Source organism: Saccopteryx leptura, chromosome 7, assembly GCF_036850995.1.
Source record: "Saccopteryx leptura isolate mSacLep1 chromosome 7, mSacLep1_pri_phased_curated, whole genome shotgun sequence".
Lineage (NCBI taxonomy): Eukaryota > Metazoa > Chordata > Mammalia > Chiroptera > Emballonuridae > Saccopteryx > Saccopteryx leptura.
This window is the reverse complement of record NC_089509.1, coordinates 78,413,096-78,437,993: the sequence shown is the minus strand read 5'-3', so window position 1 is coordinate 78,437,993 and position 24,898 is coordinate 78,413,096. Positions and strand designations below refer to the sequence as shown.

The 24,898-nt window shown below is 36.3% G+C and overlaps 1 protein-coding gene and 2 pseudogenes across 1 annotated transcript in view; 1 reads left to right on the top strand and 2 right to left on the bottom strand.

The window, feature by feature from the left end:
• TMEFF2 (transmembrane protein with EGF like and two follistatin like domains 2) overlaps positions 1 to 24,898 on the top strand; it is a 262,310-nt gene that overhangs the window by 69,888 nt on the left and 167,524 nt on the right. The gene's annotated exons all lie outside the window — the stretch shown is intronic.
• On the bottom strand, positions 455 to 2,755 carry LOC136378687 (nucleophosmin-like; annotated as a pseudogene).
• On the bottom strand, positions 15,807 to 17,286 carry LOC136378630 (uracil-DNA glycosylase pseudogene; annotated as a pseudogene).

Below are 24,898 nucleotides of genomic sequence, written 5' to 3'. Positions count from 1 at the left end.
TTGCTTAACCATTTATTTTGACTCAGATAATGCCTATTAATATCACAGGTTTCTAAGCAAATGTACATTCTCTTAACACATTGTAGAATGTTCCTGCATTTTCTATTGACTTCTTTTATCTTTTTCTTTTTTCTTTTTTGGCTTATTCAAATATTTATCGAGCAGTTAGGGAGACACAAAGGTTTTAAAAATGTGGTAGAAAAGGTGAGGTGAATGCGCAAGTAGAAAGCAAAGTGTAAGGTTCACTGAATCACAGCAGTAAAAAGGCAAGTGCTTTAGGAGATCAAAAGTGCGATTACCTCCAGCCTGGAAGGGGATGACATGGAAGGGTAGCAAAGCAGGAAAGGGGATGGACATGAAAATAGAAAACTTTTTAGTCTGAATTATGGACATAGTCTCTCTCCCCCCGCCCTGTACCTTCGAGCTTAATTTACCAGTAGTGTCCAGGTATTATTCAGTGTGTTTTTTCTATACTTTCTTGCATTTTTGCTTTAATATCTTGTACAAAACTAGAACATTTTGGTGCCTTAGGAGTATCTTTTCTGTTTTTTGAAGAATTTTTGACTTTTGATTTTGGTTTTGAGGTTTTGTGTATGTGTGTGAATTTTAAGCTGGACTATGTACTGCAGATTTCTTTGCTGGAGCTTTTTTTTTTTAACATTTTTAAAAAATTTTATTTATTCATTTTAGAGAGTAGAGGAGGGGGCAGAAGTGGGCAGAACAGGAAGCATCAACTCCCATTTGTGCCTTGACAACCAGTAACCTCAGTGTTCCAGGACAATGCTTTATCCACTGCGCCACTACAAGTCAGGCACTGAAACTTTTTCATTAGCTTTCTCATCATCAAAATTATCATCACCAGGCCCTGGCCGGTTGGCTCAGTGGTAGAGCATTGGCCTGGCGTACAGGAGTCCCGGGTTCGATGCCCGGCCAGGGCCCACAGGAGAAGTGCCCATCTGCTTCTCCCCCCCTCCCCTCTCCTTCCTCTCTGTCTCTCTCTTCCCCTCCCACAGCCAAGGCTCCATTGGAGCAAAATTGGCCCGGGTGCTGAGGATGGCTCTGTGGCCTCTGCCTCAGGCGCTAGAATGGCTCTGGTTGCAACAGAGCAACATCCCAGATGGGCAGAGCATCGCCCCCTGGTGGGCATGCCAGGTGGATCCCGGGTGGGCGCATGCGGGAGTCTGTCTGACTGCCTCCCCTTTTCATTTTTCAAAAAAATAATAATAATAATTAAAAAATTAAAAAATAATAAAAAAAAATTATCATCATCATCACCACCACCATCATCATCTTCATCAGCAGAAGTTTTACTTTTTTCTGTGGAATCTTGCTACCAGGAACAGAATACTTTCCAGATATACCAAGGAGTTTTACATCCTCCTTCTCGTCATCTTCTAACTGCATCTTCCTCCACAGATACTAAGTGCTGTCCACTAATATGCACAAGCCCTGAACCACACTTACCCATAATACCACAGATGTTATTTCTGGACCAAGAGTGGTATTATTTGAAAGTCACCAAGGGAAACTGTTGGCTGTACAGACATTTTCTTTTCTCTTTCTTTTTTATTTCTTCTTTAAAAATATTTTATTTATTCATTTTTTTAGAGAGAGGGGAGAGAAAGAGAAGAACAAAGGGAAGGGGGGAAGAACTCAAAGTTGTGTCCCATATGTGCGTTGATGGGGCAATCCCCAGGTTTAGAACTAGCAATCTCAGTGTTCCAAGTTGATGCTTTATCCACTGCACCACCACAGGTTAGGCTGTGCAGGCATTTTCAAAGTGGCCAGTGTTATCTTAATTGGACTGCCTTCATAATTCATTGCCTCTGCTTCAACAATATGCAATTCATCCTTTGCACTACCCCTAAACTGACCCTTCTTAAAGATAATTGGTGCTCATCTTCATTACTCTACACCTTAAAGTAATAATTTCTGTTTCCTTTTAGGTCTTAACTGAAAATATAGTTCTGGGGCCTCATAGGGGCTCAGGTCTATGTCCATCAAATCTCCCAGGGGGTGGTGGCATGCACTTAGGTGGGAAAAAAGACAAACAGAGATAGATGACTGCTGTTCCACAAAAAAGGCATGCAAGATGGACTCGTGCCAGGGAAAATAGACTTGTTTTTTTTTTTTCTGAACAAGGAGTCTTCTATACCACAGACAGTTGCATTCCAATAAATAGGAGGATACCTGCAAGACAATTAAATTTCTTATTTTTAATTAAGTGAGGGGCAGGCAGGGAGGCAAAGAGACAGACTCCTGCATGCGCCCGAACCAGGATCCACCTGACAAGCCCCCTACCGGGTGATGCTCTGCCCACCTGGGGACACTGCTCCAGCTAAGCTGTTTCAGCACCTGAGGGAGGCCATGGAGTCATCCTCAGCACCCATGGCCAAATTGCTCTATCCATTTGAGCCATGGCTGTGGAAGGAGAGGGGAGAGAGAGAGAGTGCACGTGCACGAGAGAAGGGGGAGGGGTGAAGGAGATGGGTGCTTCTCTGTTATGCCTTGACTAGGAATCGAACCTGGGACTTCCATATGCCTGTCTGATGCTTTACTGCTGAGTCAGTCAGATGGAGCAATAATTAAATTTCTAATGTAAATTGCCAATGTTTTAAAAAATATATGTTACTCATCGGAATCAGTATATAGGATATAAATACTTGAGGCTTTTCACGTAGCCTGACTCATTCAGGATTATTTCCTTCTGAGTGCTTCTTGACACCTTCTCCACTACTGCTTTGGCTTGGATCATAACAACTGCCTTTTATACCTGTTCTCTGTATTCGCAGAGTCCCCGCACTCTGATTTGTTTTCAAAGAATCAACCTAAAACACAACTTTAATTACGTTATTTTCTTGTTGGAACTTCTCTGCTGATTGTGAGCTCCTCATACTGCCATTTGAGACCCTCTATGATATCACTTCAGCAATCCTCTTCAGAATTTCATTTTATGATCACTTCTTTATGGCCCACATATGCATCGTTCCTGAGACTCTTGGCACAGGTCTTTGTTCATCCTCCACCCCTGTTTTTAGCATACCACTTACTTTCTTTTCTTATTATCCTTACTAGGCATATCTGGGGTACCCCTCCCTTATGAATTCCATTCTATGTAACTTGGTTAGATGTCATATCTTCTCCTCTCACTCTGGTGAACACCAACAGAACATAGATTTTTGTACTTCGTGTTCCTAATTACATACACTTCATAAATATATGTTTTGGGACTTACCATATACCTCTATTAAGAAGGGAATTTTGGTGCATGCTTTGTCTATAAAAACATTTTTGGAATTGAAGTAAATATTATGCTATAACAATTTATTAATTTTTTATGAATTTTTATACCCTTTTATTTCCCTTTTAAAAATTTTTCAAATAAAATAGTTAATTTCAAAGTGCCCAAACTGGAAATCAAGACTTTTGCTTCCAAATTATTTGAACTTAGTGATTCAATACAATAGTGTATTATCATTTTTAGTGAAAGGACCCTTGAGCATAACGTTGTTTTGATAAGTCTTAAATTAATAGCTTACCTTTGAATACCTTGTCTACAAATGGGAATAGGTGTAAAATATTAATTTTTTAAAACTTGGTGTTAAAAAGTGACAATAAATATGTGTATGTGCGTGCTTGAGAGAGAGAGAAAGGGGGAGGAGGAGAAAGTAAAGGAGGGTGAAAGGAAAGGAGTAAAAAAGAGAAGAAAAATGAAAGAATTCACAAAGAATGAGCTGGCCATAAAGGCCTTTAACTTTTCTCTCCCCTCCTGTCAGTAATACCAATATCACACACTCAATTTAAGAGGAAATGTAACCTACTGAATATAAGAAAATTTTATTTCACACTTACATACAAGTAAGTGGTAGTCATATCACAAAAATTATAAATTATAAAAAATATTTAAAAAAGATATCATGTATTTTGCCATTATGTTGTAGAGAAGTTTTATGAATCAAAAAAGCAAAAAATAAGGAAGCCAATTTCATGAAAATAAGGGAAAAGGCTTAGCAATTAACCTTAGTGTAAAGTATCTTTCTTACCGTAATCAACTCATATTTAAGTCTTTAAATGGAAAATTACTTGTATTTAACCTTTTATGATTCAGAGAGCCATTTAATTGTAATTAGAGCTAATCCAATTAAAGATGGATTATAATAACTGCTGAATTAATTGGTCATGAAACACTAGGTTTAATTAATACATTTTTATTTATTTTGAAAACTGACAAAATACTCTTTTTAAAATATTATGTGAAAACTTTTTAAAAAGTTTACTCTAAACTTAAAACTGTGGAGGTTAAATTATTTTAAAATAAAAAACAAACAAACAAAAAAGAAACACAAGAAAGGATGGTATAGCATGAAATCTGGGGGAAAATAATCTTAGTTCCCAGTTTTATATTTATTGAATTTAAACACATTAAATGATTGAAAATATTTTTAAAAATTATTTTATATCCTCAATCTTGAAAGAAAAAATACTAATTTTCAAATTTTCTTTTTCCGTGGACAAATTAAAATTGGCAATATATACACTAAAATAATACTAAAAAGTGGTAGTAATAATAGTAATAATTGCCAGTTTTACTTTTTAAGATTAAATTAGGCCAATTGACCTATGTTAGCATCAAATGTAATATTTTAACATTAATGTAGTTTTTTTAAAGAGCTATGAAACAAATATAAATAAAGGAGATTATTCTCTTCAAAATTAATGATTATGGATGGGACAAATCTAAAAGATATTTAAAATTAAAGAACTACTTTATTTTGTGTGTAAAATAGATTATACTATGTGTTATGCCACAGTCTGTTCAGCTTTCCCTACAAGCATGTTAAAAAGATCTACATTCCCACAAATGTGCACATTAAGGTCAAATCTTAAGATTGTAAATTCTGGAGCAATATAAGCAAATTCTTAATCATAAATATTATACTTTCATAATTTTATGTTACAATATTTTCATATTTTAACATTTTGAAATCAGGATGCATCTTAAAACTGAAATGTAAGAACAAATATGATGTCTTTAAAGTCTTGCATGGGTGATTTTTTTTCATGGTGGCAATAGCTAATATAATAAAATGTTTTCTTCTAAAAGTGTCTTTTTTCCTTGGATATCCCAAGAATTATATACTCCATGGCCAGAAGGATACTACTATTATATGAGGATAGTACTATTTTTTCCTTATATTTTTAACATGCCGGTGAAAAATTTCAGGTTATTTCATTTTCTTCACTTACAAATTCTCCACTGGGTTATATTTTCAAGATGACTAGAGGTATCCTAATGAGAGAATTTGACATTCGAAACAAACAATCAAACCAGAATATATGATTAAGGTACTCTCAAGGAGCCAGTTCTAAGGCCTGCATGACGATCCCAAGATTCGTCACAGTTTATTCAGCCTTGGCTCACCTATGTACATAGAAATATAAACTGGCACTAGAGCTAAAATACCTAATTTAGAAGCCCCAGGCCAGGACAGGTTAAGATTACTCTGTGCTCACCACATACATGGAGCATCCAGGAATGTCCCAGGGGAAATATGTGGCTATTGAAAGATACATTATGGCAATACATAACAGATTCACAAATCACCCAGAATGCATCGTCTGTGCCGCACATTGGAGAATTCCACTACCTCCTGGGGATGCCGAAATGTGCTGGTGGAGCACTTGGAATGGAAATGCATTTTCTGTGAGCAGCAACCTCCTATGAAGAAATTGCTTTCTCCTTTTGCATTTGGAAGTCACTGAGCAACCCATAATCAAGGCTTACTTAGTGTTTTAAACATGCCCATTATCAGAGTCACATCTCTCAAAAAAAGCTTCAGACATCATTACACTATTAGAAAAAAAATTATTATATCTGATAAGCTTCTAGCATATTCAAAATCTTGCAGCCTTACACTTTCTTATTTAAACTGAATTTGCAAGAATCAAAATATATGCTGTTGGTCTCCTTCGTTCTTGAGATAAAAGAGCAACAGTTCACTTGTTAATTTCCTATCTGCAAATTCAACTATTCATGTTTAGAATACCTTTTCTCTTGTCAGAATATTATATCTGATTGTATAAGAATTTATAAAGGAAAACCAATTTGGGCATGTTTATAGTAAGCGATATTAAAATTAAATTTTAAAATTAAAGTTGTTCAAATATTTATTAATAATTAAGTTAAAACTAATATATTATTTTATGCTAATATTGAGTCACTACTTTGTATGTCAATTCTTAAATATTTTTAAAATTGACTGGTTTATAAAAATAAAAAATATACATATAGACACTGAATAAAAAATTTTAACTTTTTGAAAACAAGCTTTATACAAAATAGCAAATTTAAAAAATCATTTGTGACAGATGCAGTTTATTTGTACTTAAGTTTAATAAAAGGCTAACCTTGTATAAAAGACTGAAAATTGCAATGATATGAAGGTTGCAGTGGCAAATGAAAGTTGGAAATATGAATGGTACGACTATTCTGCACAATACAATTGTGTGACTTTCTGCTAAGAAATACTACGAAACAGCCCAGACCTCTGTATTTCAAAACTTTTAGTGGGTTGCCTAAGACTGTGTGCATATGACATCATTGTTAAAATTAAGATTAGAAGGATATAAATGTGTAAGTTGTGTTGGGTCTTTTTTTGTACTTTTAAGGATTTGTGCTAAGCTCAGACTCACTGTTAAGAGGAAAAATAATATACAAATATAAAGAGATGTATTACTTAAAACACCCACAGTATCTTGAAATGGCATAATTAGGACTTAAATTTAAAAGATTGGGCTTTTTGGCCCTGGCTAGTTGGCTCAATGGTAGAGCATTGGCCCAGCATGTGGAAGTCCCAGTTTTGATCCCCAGTCAGGGCACACAAGAAAAGCAACCATCTGCTTCTTCAGCCCTCCCTCTCCCCTTTCTCTCTCTCTCTCTCTTCTCCTCTCCTGCAGCCATGGCTCGAATGGTTTGAGCGATTTGGCCCTAGGCATTGAGGATGGTTCCATGGCCTGCCTCAGGTGCTGAAATAGCTTCATTGCCAAACAATGGAACACCTGCCCCAGATGGGCAGAGCATCACCCTGTAGGGGGCTTGTCAAGTGGATCATGGTCAGGCATATGCGGGAGTCTATCTCCCTGCCCTGAACTTAAAAAAAAACAACTGAAAGATTAGACTTTTTAATTATTGTACAACTAATCAAAATTACAAAATTATAGTGTTGCTCCATCTTTGACTTTAGACAGAGTCAACTCTGTTCTTGTCTTGCCTTACTTAGCACAGTATTTCAACATTTGTCCCAGATAATTGTTCTATGCCAGCAAGTCATTAACTTCTCCAAAACAAATAGAGGGACTCCTAATCTAGTTTAAACAAACAAACAAAAACCCAATTGTTGATGTCTTTAATGTTCCCCAAATGAATAATTTTTACATTTTGGATTTAAGAAAGGAAGAGGTAAGAGAGAAAGGAGAGGGGCAGCACTTAGAGACAAAAGGGAAAATATTCTAATGATATTAAGAATTCACACAGAAAACAGCTTGAATTAGGTGACTTGTAATACTTAATGAATCCTATAAAATGTACTCTATTGTTAGACAATATGTGGCTTTCTATAAGCATTATAAAATTATGTCATGATGGATAATAAGGTCTGGAAAATTTGTCTTTCTCCTTGCTGATGGGGAATCATCTGAAAATGGTCCTTGACCATCCAGGTCTCCTCAGTGCACTTGATTCTCCCAAGACTGTGAGAGGAATTGCAAACTCCCATCTGTGAGAAAGCCTGGTAGAGGGAAGTCGCTTGACACTAGTAATCTCATGCATGTACTTACCACTCTAACTGTCAGAGTAAGAATACATTATTCACATAATACATAAGTAAATATGGTGGATCTAAATTACATAGTAAAACAATGAAGATCAAAATACAAAACAAGGGTTACTGCTATATTTACAAAAACAAGAAGATAAATACAATAGGAAAATAAATGAATGAATTGACTATGGTGAAAAGGGTCATTCTTTGAAAGTAGCCAAAGATAGTGCTTCTTTGTAGTTGGAAAGTAGTTCCACACAGTGAAAGAGGACAGATTTTAGAGTCTAACCAGCAGGGTCTGGATAAATTACCCAGTCTCTCTGAGCCTCAGTTTCCCTAACATGATTGTGAGGAGAATGCACCAAGGTTAGAGTATAAAATACCAAACAATGGTTGAGTCTTAGTAATTTTCTTCACACTACTTACAAGTGTGTCATTTCCTTTACTCAAATGTAATTAGCCTGGCAATATTCTAGAGTATATCAAGCTGTCCCTGAAACCTGAAAAATGCAGTCCATGTCTTCAGTTTGGGACTGGCAGTTTTAATTGTCACCTTTTATGTTCTCATACAAACCTGATGCTGGATTTTCTGAAATGTATCAGACAGTATCTTCATACAAATAACTGAATGTATTTGAAAAACTTGAATAATTTATAGAATTTTATTTGTTATCCAACCTGTCATATAGACTTGGCAGATGTATTCACAACTGGAAATATTTGCATAGACAAGAAATGGTAAGTTATTCAGATTCTACTTTTTCCCACCACCTAATTAATTAGCACAGCATATTAAGTACTTATTTATGTATAAAGTAATATTCAACTAGATGCAATGAATAAAGATAAAACATTTCAGAAAATGTTTATAAATACCTCACTTTTTTTGCTTGTTTAGAGGAAGAATATTGCTTATTTTTCAAATATCTGAATAATCAACTGAGTTTTTCCATTTCCATCTGAATTTTAGTAAACATGTCCATGTTTATTGAAATTTTTAAAAAATTATATTTTACTTGCTTTTTAAAAATATTTTACTTTTCTCTAAACATGTATGAAATTGTTAACATACTTTAAATTTAAGGGTATTCTTGATGACTTTAGAAATTAATCCTTTAAAAAGGTGTCTAATAGAAATCTGGTACAATATAAAATAGATTATAATACAAGAACATCTATTTTTCTATAGTATTTGTTTTTAAAATTATGAAGTATACATTTTTATTAGAGCTGTGGTGGATATATATATATATTTGACAGAAACAGAGAGAGTCAGAGAGATGGACAGATAGAGACAGACAGACAGGAAGGGAGAGAGATAAGCATCAATTCTTTGTTACAGCATTTTAGTTCATTGATTACTTTCTCATATGTGCCTTGACCGGGGGGCTACAGCAGAGTGAGTGACCCTTTACTCAAGCCAGTGACCATGGAGTCATTTCTATGATCCCACACTCAAGCCAGCGACCCTGCGCTCAAGCTGGTGAGCCCACACTCAAGTCAGTGACCTTGGGGTTTCCAACCTGGTTTCTCAGTATCCCAGTCCAGCACTCTATCCACTGCGCTACTGACGGGTCACGCTGTGGTGGGTATATTTTTAAAATCATAAATGGATTTTTCTTATTATATATTAACTTCAGGATAATTTTTTCTATTTTATTTATTTGCTTATTGCCTCTCTGATACATATATTTTAAGAACTGACTTCTAGTTTAAAATAATATTCAGTTAGTCTGAAAACAAATAGGGAAAATTTTCTAACCTTTAGTAAAAACTGGTTTCTAAATGTTTCTCCTTCCAAATGAGGAAACTTAAGAAAAAAAAAAAAAGGTTCTTTGCTATACTATTTTATACAAGTGATGTTGCTTGGGACAAGGAATGGTAATAGTTCTTCCATGGTATGTTTTCCCAGTTACTTAAGGTCTTTTTTTATGAGAAGTTTGGTTATAACTTTTTAAAGGATATAAATTACAACTAGCTAATTAAGTATAGTTAATTCTTGTTATAAGTAAGAAATAAAAACAGAGCTATTTGCAAGAGGCAAACAGATCTAGAGTGACTGTGGACAATGAGGATGGATAATGAGAAATAAGGAGGCACCCTTGACTTGTGACAAAATCTTAAATACTGGAAGAATATATCAGTGTTTCCTCTTAGTTTTATGATCAGTATGAATGACTCTTTTGTCCTTATATGTTTAAATTCTGTTTGCCAGGTATCAATTAAGAAACCCATTTGCTACTGCTTATTTGTGTTTTCCATCGCCTGAAAATTTTTGTGTTCTATTTGCTTCTCTGTGCTCGGCTGAATAAATTTGAAATACTTGCTGACCTTATCCATCCAGAAGATGCTGACAGTTTCATAACTGTGTAGGGGATCCAGATATTATTCTCAAGAGTCCTAATTTGACCTAGAGAAGGTGCAGGGCATCTAGATCCACAGAAGAAAGAATGTGGTATTCATCACTTCAGCCAGCCTTTTTTCAGGTGACCCACGGAGCCCCATTAGTAGGTCTTCAATAGGGAAAAGCTTGACTTCATTCTCGGGTTAAGGAAAGGTGATGCAGTTTATAACTGCTGGGACAGGAGAGATGAGAAAGAGATGGATAAATCAGTTCAAATTAAGCCATTAAAAGAAAAGAATGTGAGTGCTCACCACTGTGGTCCTGTACTCCACACACCCCTTCCAATTTTCATACTAGACATTGATTTTCATAATGATCGCATTCATTCATGTGTTTATCTTAAAGTGGTAGAAGTCAAGTGGTTAAATTCAAATGCTGCTGGATGAGATTTACCCAGCAGCACTACAGGCTCAGAGAGCTTCAGTTAGGAAAGAGTGAAAGGTGCATTTAGAGAAGCAGCTGAGCTGTTCTTGGCAGGCAGAGTACCGCTAAAGTAACAATTTGCAGTAGTTTTACACTCCTGTCACTGCCAGTTGGCAAACTAATGGAAATGATGGAATGAAATAACAAAATGTCACAACAGAAAGGAATGACTTAAAAATTCAAACATTTTCTTATTTAGCATAGTCCTACCAAATCAAAATTAAATCAGTCTACAAGTGAACCAACTCAATACTGAATAAAAGGCAGCTATCTGCACAATTTTTTTTTCCAAATAGGAAAATCGATTAAAATTCTTTTGACCATTAGCTTGTTCAAAACATCATCATGCTTTGTAATAACTCAGAACTAGTTTATAAACAAGAATATTGATTTTAAGAGAATAAGTTTTAGCTGAGAATAGCAATTGATACAGACATTGAAACCTTACATTAAGGATTCCCTTGTAGTGGTGTATAGAAAATCAGTGCCAAGGTAACAAGGTCAGTTTTAACTATTATTTTCTAATAACAGGTACAGTACATCTTCCAGTTGTCCTCCAAATACTGATCATATGTGGGTTCACTATATAATTATGCATGTCACTACAGACTACAGTAGAAAAACCAATTCTGGGCACATGTTATAAGTCACATTTTTAAACTTTAAAGGTTTAAAAAGTGTTGTTGACATCTTAGGATTCACCAATTTTAATGATTTTTTTTAACCCAGAGAAATTATCTCAATTCTTGACTATAGAATAAACTTTAAGTTTATCAAAACAAATAAGAGAAAATCAAATTAGTACATCATATCAAAAGTTCAGCAAGGCCCTGGCCGGTTGGCTCAGCGGTAGAGTGTCAGCCTGGCGTGCGAGGGACCCGGGTTCGATTCCCGGCCAGGGCACATAGGAGAAGCGCCCATTTGCTTCTCCACCACCCCCCTCCTTCCTCTCTGTCTCTCTCTTCCCCTCCCGCAGCCGAGGCTCCATTGGAGCGAGGATGGCCCGGGCGCTGGGGATGGCTCCTTGGCCTCTGCCCCAGGTGCTACAGTGGCTCTGGTCGCAACAGAGCGACGCCCCGGAAGGGCAGAGTATCGCCCCCTGGTGGGCAGAGCGTCGCCCCTGGTGGGCGTGCCGGGTGGATCCCGGTCGGGCAAATGCGGGAGTCTGTCTGACTGTCTCTCCCCGTTTCCAGCTTCAGAAAAGAAAAAAAAAAAAAAAAGTTCAGCAAAAGATAAATAATGTGAAATATAGATGCTGCCTGATTGTCACTAATATTGCCTCATTAAATACACTAAAGAATGAATCTTCAGAGGAACTATAAGACACTAGTTATAGCACATCAAGAATGAGCTACAAGTAAGTTGCCACAGTTGACACATAACATTTTCCGTCATATAGTTTTACAATGCAGTTATGCAGTGGCTTATTTCTTTTTCTCCCATTTGGTGTATTATAAAGGAGTTATTTCAACATTCACATGAAATAATGGAAAAATAGCTTTATCTGTTACAATTCTGCTATAAAGTTCAGAGCCCAATCTGTGTGCCTTGTTATTACATATAATTCTTAGAATAATATACATTCCCTAATTTCTCATCTCTGGATTCCTGTCTGATTCTTATGCCCTCACTTTGCATTTTTTCCATTCTGCTATGTTTTTCAGTATTTATAATGATCACATCACATTGAATAACATAAACATAAAGTTCTATCAGTCTATTGCTACTTGATAATATTCTTTTAAAAAGCATATAAAATAAAGAATATTTTTATTTCTATGTAGCATTTATATGCATATTCATTCTATAAAAATACTATAATCTTCTGATCTCATTATTCTACACTAAATTAGTCTTTAGACCAAGCAGATGCATACAGTTAATTTCAAAAATACACTTGATTTCATTGCCTATTGAGCACTATGGAAGCCATACATTGCGATACCATGAAGAGTCTTTAAAAGGATCATAAAAATCACATAGGCGTTGGCAGGCTTAAGCCACTCCAAAAGGAGAAATGCTTATCCCATTCTTAAAAAAAAAATCCACATAACTTACTATCTGATTTTTTTTTCTGGAAACTTAAAATAAAGCTCCTACATTGGCAGATTCTAAATTCCTCTGACCTCAGTTTCAGCAAAGTGGAGGTTAGCTATTATACACCAAAATATTTCTCTTGTATATTTCCTGTTGGAATGAGTCCTGTTACTAAGTCCTCTTTTTTTTTTTCTTTTTAGCACTAAGGAAATCAAATTCTGTTTTTGCTTTTTCACTGGGGAATATAAGGATGTGCATGGAGTGGGGCCAAATTGTGTTATGGCTGCCTGGTGCTATTTTCTGGAGAGTAGACTGCGCTCTTCTTATACAGTGTTTCCACATAATGGGCGTATTTACCTGTTGACTGTTTTTAAAAATGTTACCATCATAATCACTGTTTATTGTAGCCTCTCATCCGCTCGCTCCTGAACAAGTTTCTCTCAGCAGCTCTTCCCGGTTCTCATTCTTTCTTACATGCAGTTTATGCTCTTTATAACTATAGCTTTATTTATTTATTTTTTTAATAAATTTTTATTAATGATAATGGGATGACATTAATAAATCAGGGTACATATATTCAAAGAAAACATGTCTAGGTTATTTTGTCATTAAATTATGCTGCATACCCCTCACCCAAAGTCAGATTGTCCTCCGCCTCCCTCTATCTAGTTCTCTGTGCCCCTCCCCCTCCCCCTAACTCTCTCCCTCCCTCCCTCCCATGTTCTCCCTCCCCCCACCCCTGGTAACCACCACACTCTTGTCCATGTCTCTTAGTCTCGTTTTTATGTTCCACCAATGTATGGAATCATGTAGTTCTTGTTTTTTTCTGATTTACTTATTTCACTCCGTATAATGTTATCAAGATCCCACCATTTTGCTGTAAATGATCTGATGTCATCATTTCTTATGGCTGAGTAGTATTCCATAGTGTATATGTGCCACATCTTCTTTATCCAGTCTTCTATTGAAGGGCTTTTTGGTTGTTTCCATGTCTTGGCCACTGTGAACAGTGCTGCAATGAACATGGGGCTACATGTGTCTTTACGTATCAATGTTTGTGAGGTTTTGGGGTATATACCCAGTAGAGGGATTGCTGGGTCATAAGGTAGTTCTATTTGCAGTTTTTTGAGGAACTACCATACTTTCCTCCATAATGGTTGTACTACTTTACAGTCCCACCAACAGTGGATGAGAGTTCCCTTTTCTCCGCAGCCTCTCCAACATTTGCTATTACCCGTCTTGTTGATAATAGCTAATCTAACAGGGGTGAGGTGGTATCTCATTGTAGTTTTGATTTGCATTTCTCTAATAACTAATGAAGCTGAGCATCTTTTCATATATCTGTTGGCCATTTGTATCTCTTCCTGGGAGAAGTGTCTGTTCATGTCCTCTTTCCATTTTTTTATTGGATTGTTTGTTTGTTTGTTGTTGAGTTTTATGAGTTCTTTGTAAATTTTGGATATTAGGCCTTTATCTGAGCTGTTGTTTGAAAATATCAGTTCCCATTTAGTTGGCTGTCTGTTTATTTTGATATCAGTTTCTCTTGCTGAGCAAAAACTTTTTATTCTGATGTAGTCCCATTCATTTATCTTTGCCTTCACTTCTCTTGCCATTGGAGTCAAGTTCATAAAATGTTCTTTAAAACCCAGGTCCATGATTTTAGTACCTATGTCTTCTTCTATGTACTTTATTGTTTCAGGTCTTATATTTAGGTCTTTGATCCATTTTGAATTAATTTTAGTACACGGTGACAGGCTGTAGTCGAGTTTCATTCTTTTGCATGTGTCTTTCCAGTGTTCCCAACACCATTTGTTGAAGAGGCTTTCTTTTCTCCATTGTGTGTTGTTGGCCCCTTTATCAAAGATTATTTGACCATATATATGTGGTTTTATTTCTGGGCTTTCTATTCTGTTCCATTGGTCTGAGTGTCTATTTTTCTGCCAATACCATGCTGTTTTGATTATCGTGGCCCTATAATATAGTTTAAAGTCAGGTATTGTAATGCCCCCAGCTTCATTCTTTTTCCTTAGGATTGTTTTGGCTATTCGGGGTTTTTTATAGTTCCATATAAATCTGATGATTTTTTTGTTCCATTTCTTTAAAAAATCTCATAGGAATTTTGATGGGAATTGCATTAAATTTATATATTGCTTTGGGTAATATGGCCATTTTAATTATATTTATTCTTCCTATCCAAGAACAAGGAATATTTTTCCATCTCATTGTGTCTTTTTCTATTTCTCTTAATAATGCCTTGTAGTTTTCGTTATATAGGTCCTTTACATTCTTTGTTATGTTTATTCCTAGGTATTTTTTTGTTGTTGTTGCAATCGTGAAGGGGATTATTTTTTTGAGTTCGTTTTCTAATATTTCATTGTTGGCATATAGAAAGGCTATGGACTTTTGTATGTTAATTTTGTATCCTGCGACCTTACTGTATTGGTTTATTGTTTCTTAATAATCTTTTTGTGGAGTCCTTCGGGTTTTCGATGTATAGGATCATATCATCAGCAAAAAGTGATACCTTTACTTCTTCTTTTCCGATATGGATGCCTTTTATTTCTTTGTCTTGTCTGATTGCTCTGGCCAGAACTTCTAGCACCACATTAAATAAGAGTGGAGAGAGTGGACAACCCTGTCTTGTTCCTGAGTTAAGGTAGAAAGTCCTCAGTTTTATGCCATTTAATATGATGTTGGCTGATGGTTTATCATATATGGCCTTTTATCATGTTGAGATATTTTCCTTCTATACCCATTTTGTTGAGAGTCTTAAACATAAAATTGTGTTGTATTTTATCAAAAGCCTTTTCTGCATCTATTGATAAGATCATGTGGTTTTTGTTCTTTGTTTTGTTGATATGGTGTATTACGTTAACCGTTTTGCGTATGTTGAACCATCCTTGAGATTCTGGGATGAATCCCACTTGATCATGATGTATTATTTTTTTAATATGTTGTTGTATTCGGTTTGCCAGTATTTTGTTTAGTATTTTAGCATCTGTATTCATTAGAGATATTGGTCTGTAGTTTTCTTTCTTTGTGCCATCCTTGCCAGGTTTTGGTATGAGGGTTATGTTGGCCTCATAAAATGTGTTTGGAAGTATTGCTTCTTCTTCAATTTGACCCATTTCTGGGAACTGTAAAAAAAAAATCCTATTTCCTCCAAGGAGGGGCCTGAGGGTTCTGTAAAGGTTCAAAGGGGCAGTGGATCTGGCCCAGACTAAACACCAGGATGTGCAAAGGGGGCTTTTCTAAATAAAAACACCCATCACCTTACAAGTGAAAACTGAACCTGCAGGTAAAAACAAGTAGTGGTGGACTCATTCGCCACAAAGGTGCTTATCTCCCCATCTTTAACCAGGAAGGAATAGAGAAGAGGAGTCAGAGTATTTGACCTCTCCTTTCCAAGAACTTTGAAATGTGTTATTCTAGACCAAAGACACATTGCAAAGACAGACATGCGGTCACATGGTAGTCTTTGCAGAATAAAGCCACCACTCCAGGGCAACCTGGCTCATGGCCACTTTACCAAAACTTTCTACCCCAGTATGCAGAGTGCTTATGAATCACTAGGGAAGTTATTTTTTCAATTCAACTTTGTCACTGACAAATATTACAATAGCAGCTTCTAGAAACTGCCCGGAGACCCTCCCCAGTTCAGGGTCATAGATCCTTCCAGTTGATAGGCTTCTTGCCAGACTTCTGCAGCAGCTCATTGGTTTTAGAGAAGTGTCCGCATCCAAAGAACCCTCTGTACACCGACAGTGGGGAGGGGTGAGCAGTCTGCAGCACGTGGTGGCGCTTCCTATCAATGGCGATGCCCTTCTTCTGAGCATAAGAACCCCAAAGCAAGAAGACAAGGCCACTTGAGTTATGATTTAGCCAGGACACAACCGCATCAGTAAATTGCTCCCAACCTCTCTCCTTATGAGAATTGGCCTGATGCGCCCGGACTGTGAGGACAGCGTTGAGTAGGAGAACACCTTGCTTGGCCCACCCAGATAGATCTCCATGACCAGGATGAACAAAACCATCTATGTCTGTAGACAGCTCTTTATAAATGTTTTCCAAACTGGGTGAAGGTGGAATAGGCCTTTGAACACTAAAGCAGAGCCCGTGAGCTTGATTGGGTCCATGATATGGATTCTGTCCCAGGATGACAACCTTCACATCTCTTATGTCGCACATTTGGGTCCATGTGAAGACTTGGTGTGGGGGTGGGTAAATGGTGTAATGTCTTCTTTCTTCTGCAACAAATCCCATTAGCTTTATAAAGTACGGTTTTCCGAACTCCCCACTGAGGTGCTTCTTCCAACTCTCACCGAAACCCACCGGCACATTACGAGCCGCGAGTCTGAGCAGGGCCGCGGCCTTGTTTTTCTGGATGCGGACCAACTGCTAGGGGCTCAGCGGCGACGAGGGCGTTGTGCCGGGTTCCTCCTGCTCCGACCGGGCCTTCTTGGCGGGGCTGGCCGCTGCATCCCCGTTCTCTGCTAGAGCCGCCACACCGGTTCCCCGGCCAGCCGGCTCAGGGTTGCAGGCACGTCGCTTCCCGGCGGGGCTCGGAGAGAAGAACGAGTAGAGCGTCTTCTGGCCTATCATCCCGAAGCCGAGGGGGAAGCGAACGCGCCTAGCTTTATCTTTGAAATTCCAAAATTTGACTGTGTTACTTCACTACATAAGATGTTACTAGCATTGAATTCACTAGTGGAAGAGGGAAGAGAGCGAACACCATTAGAGAGGGGTAGAAACTTGCTATTCAAGTGTTGTCTTCCAGCTAGCAGGATCACCACCACCTGAGATCTTGTCAGGTGCGGAATGGAGGCCTCCCCAACTGAGTCAGACGGAAGTTGCGCTTTGTCTAACAGATTGTCTAGATGATTTGTTTGCACATCATCTTGTGAATCCTTCATTCCAAAGGCCACTTCAGTCTAGCCCCACTTGCCTGTTCAGCCACCTCCTTCTACCACCTCCATCCCCTTCCTTCTTCCAACTTTGGTTTCACTGGCTCCCAGTTTCTCTGCATATAGGACAATCTTTTTTTTTTTTTTTTCTTTTCATTTTTCTGAAGCTGGAAACAGGGAGAGACAGTCAGACAGACTCCCGCATGCGCCCGACCGGGATCCACCCGGCACGCCCACCATGGGGCGATGCTCTGCCCACCAGGGGGGTGATGCTCTGCCCATCCTGGGCGTCGCCATATTGCGACCAGAGCCACTCTAGTGCCTGAGGCAGAGGCCACAGAGCCATGCCCAGCGCCCGGGCCATCTTTGCTCCAATGGAGCCTTGGCTGCGGGAGGGGAAGAGAGAGACAGAGAGGAAAGCGCGGCGGAGGGGTGGAGAAGCAAATGGGCGCTTCTCCTGTGTGCCCTGGCTGGGAATCGAACCTGGGTCCTCCACACGCTAGGCTGACGCTCTACCGCTGAGCCAACCGGCCAGGGCTAGGACGATCTTTTTATGCCTCCAGCCCTCTATATACAAAGTGGTCTCTTTGTTCAGAATTTTTCTTTTCTCTACCTAAAAAATTACTACAGGTGCTTTATGATCAAGATATTCTGATGTTTCTTTTCAAATTATGGCATCTGATAAATCATAATTAGTTATTTGTATCCTCCTTGCTCCTATAGTACATTTACATATTTATTTTTAGCACTTAATAGACTATGTTGGAATTACCTGCTGACATGTTTTCCTTCACTAGACTGTGATTTTAGTTACTTGATACCTAGAATTCAAATCACATGTAGGGCTTTGACAAATGGTTGTTCAAAAGCCATGAGTGAATGATACTACAAGGTTGTCTACATCTTGCTCAAGGCAAATAAAAAATAATTAATTTACTGCAGGACAATTTAAACAATTTCTTTCGGTATCCCTTAGAACAGTAATCTAAAACTTGCAACACTAGGTTTACTATGAGCCCTCAGCCACTATGATTTAAACCAAGTTGGCTTTAGAAATTCGCTTTTACTGAAGAATTGACCACATTTCTTAATACACTCAGCTGTAAACTATAAGGTAAATAGTCTATACGTGAAACAAACACTACTGTACTTTCAAGAACAACTGATGTTGTTTGAATCATGTAATGCAAGCTGCTTTAAACACTGGTACAAAGTTAACGCAAGAAGCGAGAAATTGGGAGGGAGAGAGACATAAAGGGGCATAAAGAAAAACAAAGGTAATGGAGGATTATTTGACTTTGGGCAATGGGAATACAGCATAATTGAATATCCAAATCATGTGGAGATGTTTTTTCTAAATCTATGTACTCTAGTTGATCAATGTCACCCTGTTAAAATTGTTTAAAAAAAAAAGAGAAGAGAGAGATCTCTCTCTGCCTTCCCACCCACATCTGTAGTAGATATATTTTCTGAGCTCAAACTACAGTCCCACAGCACTTTCCAGGCCTTCATGCAAGTGCAAAGGAAATTTGCATATGTCAAAAATGCATTTAACACGTAATTGAGGAAATTCTACCTAACCTTCAATTGGAAGTCATTAATCTACAATTTAAAGACCAGCTAAGATGCAAATATCAAAATGACCTTATAGAATTCTCTAAATTCCTTTTAAGTGATAAATATGCTCAGTTAAAACCATGTGCTCATGCATTTATATCAGTATTTGGCACTACCTACAAAGAAGTAATATATAAGATCATATCACAGCAGAATGTTTGCAATTAATTTTGATGATATAAAACATTAACTTGCAATCTCAATTAAGCAAATGTTACCCCCACAAAGAAAAATTGCAGTTTTTAGGTAGTAGATCTGTATTACACAAAACTGTACTCAATTTTTATTATATTTTTAATTTCATCAACAAAAAATTGTAGAAATTTAGAATCTCTCTTATCATATAAGTACTTATAAATTGTCTTTGATTTTGCCCCTTGGCCCATGATTCTAACATATTTAGTCTGGCACTATACAGAAAAAGTTTGCTGACTTCTGCTTAGATGCAGAGATTAAACATTCAAAAAACAGGTAGCATATTTAATAAATCTGGGCATAAAGTGCTAACATTTTCACCCATTTAGAAGTTATGGGCCCTGGCCAGTTTCCTCAGTGGATAGAGCGTTGGCCCTGCATGTGGACATCCCTGTTTCTATCCCTGGTCAGGGAACACATGAGAAATGACCATCTGCTTCTCTTTCCCTCTTTCTCCCCCTTCACTTCCTCTTCCTCTCTCGCAGCCAGTGGTTCAATTGGTGAAAGCATTGGCCCCGGGCACTGAGGATAGTTTGGTTAGATTGAACATGAACCGCAAACAGGGGTTGCCTGGTGGATCCTGGTTGGGGTGCATGTGGGATTCTGTCTCTCTATCTCCTCCTCTCACTTAAAAAAAGAAAAGAAAAAGAAAGTAAGAGAGCCTGACCAGGCAGGGGTGCAGTGGATAGAGCATCAGACTGTGATGCGGAGGACTCAGGTTCAAAACCCCGAGGTCACTAGCTTGAGCTCGGGCTCATCAGGTTTGAGCAAGACTCACCAGCTTGAGCCCAAGGTCACTGGCAAGGGGTCACACAGTTTGCTGTAGATTCCTGGTCAAGGCACATATGAGAAAGCAATCAATGAACAACTAAGGAGCAGCAATGAAGAATTTATGCTTCTCATTTCTCTTCCTTCCTGTCTGTCGGTCCCTATCTGTCCCTCTCTCTGTCTGTCACACACACACACAAAGAAAAAGAAACCTAGTTTTGCGTGACTGGTGGTGAGGCAGTAGATAGACTGTTGACCAAGGACTGGAAGTTTTGAAACCCCAAGGTCACAGGTTTGAGTGTAGGCTCACCACCTTGAATGTGGGCTTGCCAGCTTTAGTGTGGAATCATAGATATGATCCCATGGTCACTAGCTTGAACCCAAGTTCGTTGACTTGAGCAAGGGGTCACTGACTCAGCTTGAGGCCCTAGTCAAGGCACATATGAGAAAGCAATCAATAAACAACTAAAGTGCCTCAATTAAGAGTTGATGCTTCTCATCTCTTTCCTTTCTTGTCTGTCTCTCTCTGCCTCTGTCTCTGCCTCTCCATTGTACTCGCTAAAAAAAAAACAAAACAAAAAAAAAACAAAAAACTACTCTTCAGGGAATTTATCTGTTTTAAGCAGTGAATTGTTATAATTTTTTAAAAGCTCAAAACAATCTTCACATTTAGATGTGTTAAAAAAAACTCTTGGTTCCTGAAACAGGTTACATAATTAAACTCAGCAAGTATCACTTCTCTGTTCACCGTGTGTCTCCTCATACAGACTCATTTCTGAACATATGTTGAGGGCTCTTCAGAGTTAGAAGTAGAGAAACAGCATTTGCTTTCACTTTGACTTGCATACATCCCTTAAAGACAAAGTAATTTTCTGTGTTAAAACTTCAATTCTTTTAGAGCTATTATAGTGGAGTACTTATGTCATTCCTGAAGTTATCGCTACAAAGTGATTGCCTGTCAGAAACACAATCATCAGAGACCTTGTATAAAAACTGGCAGTCACTCCAGGTAGTCGGTTGGAGAGGATTGAAACCATCTCTTGGTGCCTACATCTGTTATGAGATGATCTTCTAAAATTCTTGGTACAAAACCTTCTGTTTTTATTAGAACATCTTTGAGTTTACAAAATTGAGACTTAAAATGTTCATAATTTTTAAGGTATAAATCATAAAGGAATAAAAGCAAGCTATTCTCAAGTAGATTAGTTTTATTCTAATCTAATATTTTGTCAGTATTTACTTCAACACTGTTATTATTTTGGCTTTTTTGTTTTCTGTTTGTATCCCTGGCTTTCTTTAAGTAAATTGCCGTATCTCTCTTCAGGTATTTCAAGAATTTTCACTTCTGCTTAGTAGTTAATCTATTATCAGTGTTTTAAAATTTTTTATGGAAAGTTTATGTGAATATATACTAATTTGATATTAAATAATTTTGTCTATTTACCATTGAGCTGATTATAGAACTCAGAAATAAATTCTGTTATGTATAGTTTCCAAAAATTATATTTAAATGTAGCTTTTCATAATTTTGAGAGGGTGCTGCAAATTTACAAGATTTCTAAAAAAAATAATTTTTACTACCTCAAATTTTTGCCATTCTAGTGGTAATCATATTTAATATTTAACTTGTTAAAAAATATAGTTTGCTTAAAAAATGAAACTATATCAGAGCTAAGTGAAAGAATGACTTTTTTGTCCTCCAAACATCTACTAGAAATATATGCAGTAGTACTTATAAAAGGGTGCTGTTAGGTAATGATGAAAGTAAAAAAAAATATTCTCTCAATAACTACAAAAATAAAATATCATTGTTTTGATATACTATTGAGGCATAGACATTTGGGCTCTCGCTTAAAAGGTTTACAGATTTTTATCAGCAACATAAATAATGTTCTGCACTCCTATTTAGTATTTTTAAGAAACTTGAACAAGTGAGAATTGATACCTTCATTTCATAAATATATCACTGTACTGACAATAATGTTAATTTATATTAAAAGATTTCTAAAATATCAGTCTCATAGATTCAGGCCAGCTCATAGGGAATACATTCTTAGATATAATTAGTCCCATTTTGAATAAAGTCATGTGGCTGTTTTGTCAACCTGTACAGATTAACAGTTCTACCAAATGACTGACATCAACATACAATATTTTATTATTAAAATGTAATAACAACTTTAGAGGGTGGGACATAAGTAGATTTACAGTTATTCATATGGAGAATAATACAATAATTAATAAATAATAATACAAGGTTAAAGTGTGTTTGGAATAGTCACAACTATAAACTTAGTTTTGGCCCACCCTGTATAATCATTGAATTGATTGATTCATTATTCTTGATCTTGTTTATTGAATAACTTTCAGAATTCTATCAGACAAGTCTTATGATTTAGTTTATTAAATGTTTTTATTAAATTAAGCTTATATATATATCAATATATTTTTATTTTATTTATTCCCAATATATTTTTAAAATTTAAAATTAAATATGATACTGATAAAGTAAAATTATTTTCTACATAATTAGGTACTATATGTGAATTTTATTTCCACATAGAAATACAAGTCCTTTGAATTAGGACTATATTCATGTTCTTCACTTTCTAGGTTGTTTGATATTTGTTTGGAATTTTGGTTTTCTAATGAAAAATCCCCCAAACTTAGTATTGGTTAAGGGTTATTACACACAGACACACACACACAAACACACAGGCTTTCAGGCTTGATTCAGTATTGTTATCGGGGGAAAAAGTATTCTTAGAAGCCCTATATCCCTTTTGGTTGTGGATGTTATTAAAGTATAGAGATTAAGAGCCAAGCTTTGAAGTTGGTTGGACAGATCGAAGTTTAAATCCCTGCTCAACCGCTTGTTAGTGATGTGCCTTTCTCCAAACTTCAATTGCTGTCAGTGTAATGAAAATAAAATGTAGATAATAATTTTACTTACCTCATTAGGAGAATGTAAAACAATAAGATGAAGTGTCTGGTGAATACTAAGTACTTAGCAATTGTTAGCTACTACTGAAGTCACTTGCATTTGAGCAACTGCTCATATTAAAATCACTATTTTAGAATTTGTATTGTTTTCATTTTATTATTTATTGAAAAAAATTTTATTTTCTTCCATTTTTAAGGATACTAATATATTTACTATCATATGTATTCAAAATAATCTAAGTAATTTATTAAAATTGATTTAATGTAATTAAATGCCATATTTCATATAATTTTTATTAGAAGAAAATAAATTTCTTAATGAAGAAATATTTAAAATGAATATATGTTCAATAGTCCATGCATTTACTTATTTTTATAATTATGAGTATTAATTCACATAAATTAATTGTGTTTCATGTCAACATATATGATAAGACATACAAAAATATATTTAAAAATATTTATCTTTTTTATAGAATATTGTAATTTACCTTAAAAATATCATGGTGAGGACTTCTTTGTCTATTTAAACTGCCTAATTATATATATTAATCTTTTATTAATAGCAATCACTGGTAGAAATAATAATAAAATCAAAATAATCATTTAACATTTCCTACAGTGTCAGTATATTTTCAATAGTACATAAGCCTAAATATTTTGAAATGAACAACTACCTTTAATAAATGATAATATTGAATTTAAATGCTTTTATACAACCTACAGCATTAATGAAAGCTAATTAAAACACATGAAATGTGTGGAATATATATTTTAAATTATTATCCCAAAAAAGCTACAGACATGCAAAATAACAGACAAAGCACTTAAAAAGAACTAACTCACCTATGCTAGAAAGAAATAAGTAGCAATGAATGTAAAAATTAATACAAAATAATATCCAAGAATTGCAACAAACCTTATAATTCTGTTTATAACAATTTAGTATAAAATAAATATTTAATAAGTGATATATATCTTAGAGAAGGTAAGAAAAGGTGAGCAAGGGATGTTTAGACAGAAAAGAAGAATAAAAGTACAGTTGGATTTTTATTCCAAAGATAAAGGATACCAGTTAAAAACAAAAGTCTCCCTCCACATTCAGATACCCAGTCCTCTTTCTTGTTTAGAATAGTCTGTACTCTCTAACTCCACCACTGCACTTCCTACTCACCGCTCAACCCACTTCAGTTTGATTTCCCACCTCATCTTTTCATACAACCAGCTCTCTATGCAATTACCAATGATTGCTGGGTCATAAAATCTAATGGACATTTTTAGTCCTCAATCTGATTGCTTAGAAGGGGGTCACTTTATTGATCTCCTAGTCTTTGAAAACTTTTTATTTCTTCAGTATCCATAACTTGCCTAGCCTAATTCCTTGTTACAACTCTGATAGTAACTTGTCAGTCTCTTTTGCTGGCTATTTTCCTCATTTATGCACTAAATATTAACATTCCTCAATGGGGAGTCATAGATTCTCTTCTCTCTCTTCTTCTGTCTTCTTTTCATCCCCATTTCTTATTCTAAAATTTCCCCCAAGTCATATTACCCATACCTATGAATTTAATATGACCTATATGCTAATGACTTCTTAATTTATTTCTCTAATACAGAATTCTCTGAGGTTCAAACTTGGAAATGTAATTGCCTACACAACATGGCCTTTAGGTATAACCCAAAAGTGCTATAAAAGCATGTTCAAAGTAATATGTCCCAGCCAAATTGATTATCTTTCCATATACTATCATACACACATATTGTACACATCACAATCTGGTTTTCCA